This window comes from Apodemus sylvaticus, chromosome 2, assembly GCF_947179515.1.
Source record: "Apodemus sylvaticus chromosome 2, mApoSyl1.1, whole genome shotgun sequence".
NCBI classification, from domain to species: Eukaryota; Metazoa; Chordata; class Mammalia; order Rodentia; family Muridae; genus Apodemus; species Apodemus sylvaticus.
Window position 1 is genome coordinate 31,437,547 of NC_067473.1, and position 2,962 is coordinate 31,440,508.

A 2,962-nucleotide genomic window follows, 5' to 3' on the forward strand; every position below is an offset into this window, starting at 1 on the left:
ATCTCCTAAAATACTCTGCATTTCTCATAATGCTGTTTGCTAATTTTGGAAGAATCAATCCTAAGTCTCTTGTTTCTAGTTCACTAGTAGAGAGGAAACACCATTGGCTCTCAATTCAAATTGCTTCCTCATAATTAAAAATCCATTTACTCATAATCTTATTGATTCTTCCTGTGGCTAACATAAATGCAGAATAATAAGGTATTATTTTATAGAAAATTGTTCATTCAGATAATTGCCTCCAGGATAACACTATTAGTGGGACAGCCTTATGACTGATTTTTATTATACCCCTCACAATGATTTACAGTCTATACAGGGCAAATAAGTGTGAGGTAGCATCAGACCTTTTCCCATGCTGGGTATAGAATCTGTGTATTGAAGCATCAGATTGGTACCTTAAACTTTGAATGGGACAACCACAGCATGTTGAATATGAGGTGAAACAAAAAGGGTTTTCTCTAAATTGCATGCTACTAGACTACTATTTTTCAATGTCAGACATTGGTGAAGTCTCTCAGAACCCTGCCTTTCTTTCTTTGCTATAAACGAAATCTTACACCCAAGGTCTTGAAAACCCCATCCCACTAATGAACTTTATCGGGACTATCCAGGTTTACTGAATCTCCTTTTCCTGAAGTTTCATCAATTACTCTAACAGACTATTCTAGAATAGTACCATTTCTTTATGCTCTGCTCATAACTCCTTTCAGATAAATCTATTCAAAATATCATGGAGTGGGACTCTAAATAAGATTTCACAACCTGCCAATTACTTACCCTTGTACCCAGCTTTCCACACAGCAAAATTCTCAGTTTTATAGATGAGAACATGTCTCTGAAGAACAAGAACCATTCTTGGATTCTATTGATAGAATGAAACACCCTGATCAAAGCTATAATAACAAGATAAAGTTTATGTTTCTTCAATATTATTAATATTATGATCCTAGAAGGAAGTGTTTCTTAATACTGATTACTTACTAAGAACAGGCATTATTTGAATAGATATAGATATATCTAATATTGACATATTTGTATACACACATATAGATGTGTGTCCTATGACTAATTATTGGGGGTCCTTTTATATTTAATAACAGAATTATTTCTAATCTAGCATTGTTTGATTCTCTGGTGCTTTGTTGGGGAGGATTCTATATCCTTTTTCATCTGTCAGAGTCACTCTAGGTTGGTCTCCTCACTGGAAAATGCAGAGCCCAGGATGCATTTAAGTAAAAACTTAAAGACCTCATCCAGCTAGGAACTGAGTAAAACAGTATGAGAGCTGCATAAGGGTAGAATTCAGAAGGGAGAATGCTTTCTCCAGAATAGATTATACTGGTAACCAGATCACCTAAAAGATCTGAAAATATTTTCAAAGCCAAATGGAAATAGGGTTGTTCTAAAGTAGAATTAGAAATATAGGACATTTTTTTGTCTATTTGTTAAGGTAACATTCGTCCCCGGCTTTAACATGCTATGAGCAGGTGTTGTTTTAATAATGAGCATAAAGTTATCAACAAGATGCACATGTTCCCTGCCTTCAGAGATAATCAAACTTCCATCTCAGGGCCAGCATCCAACACAACCACTGAACGATGGTGAAGGCAGGGACTCAAAACTGTTCACAGTGCTGAAAACAGATGCTAGTAGGACACTTATAACATTCACTCTAAGGCACCGGAAGCATCACAGAAAAGAAAGCAGGAAGAATATGAGAGCTGGAAGACAGAGAGAAGGGGTACAGGGTGCAAAGTGCTCTCTTGAGGGCACAACACACCCATTGCAAACATGATCTCGTAGCAGCTCAGACTGCTTGCGCAACACTGGGCCTGTCAACAGCCAATAATGTGCTAAGGAGGATTCATGGGCCCTACCACCACCTGATGAATTATTACCTATGGATGGATTCTGGAGGAGAAACAGCCATTGTTTTCAGGTGTGTACCCAAGGCTGAGCCCGCCCTATTTCAAACTTTAGACAGTTCCAGACTCCTGATACACAGATGGACCTGATTAAGATCAGTGAATCACAAAAGAGTGCAAGCAGACATCAGCATGGGAAACAGACTTGTAAGGAAGAGGGGGAACTTATAGAAGAGCAAAAGAGAAAAGAGAGAGTAGGGGCAGGGCAACAGGAATGCACTATATACATTTACTAAATTGTCAGCAAAAAAAAAATTTTAGTAAATAAAAATAGGTACATATAGGCCAGTAAATGATATAGTCAAAAGTAAACAAATATAATTTAAATATAGCCTCTGGTAAATTTAAAGAAGTCCTAAATTAGATAAGGTGGCAGAAACTTTTAGCTGATGGTATGCTTAGATACAGTGGTTCTTCTGCCTCTGTAAGAGAGACTCTTTACTTGAGAACTGTGGAATGAGGAAAGACCAGCCTTACAAAGGGAAGGCAGGATGGATAGATCAGCAAGTATTCTGAACACAATCAAGAGTAAAGCAGTTTATGTTCTGCAGGCCATTTGTTCTGTTACCACAAATCAAGTCTGGCGTTGGAGTATGAAAACAGCTACTGACAATGCCTAGATTCACAGGCATGCTTGTATTCCAGTAAAATGTTATTGAAACTGACAGGCAGTAGGCCAGATTTGGTTTCTGAGCTATTGCTTGGCAACACCTGCCTTTAGTCTAACATATAACTTGGGCAAAAAAAATCTAAAAAACCAAAGTAAGCCTTGGGTGTCTTAAGTGGAACATGTTGGGACATGAAATGAGTTTAAAGAGATTAGGAGGCAGAAACTCATGCATGTTTTTGCTGGCCATGGAAGGGTGGTGGAATTTATTAGACTTCATGTCTAAATTTAAATTTTAAGGTTAAGAGCATAGTGTTCTATGTTTTGAAAGCCTGTTTTTATTCTAATGTAGAAAATGGATCGGAAGACCACTGGAGTAATTCTGGATATGTAATTGTGGCAAGGATGGATACTCTGGTCCTTCTTA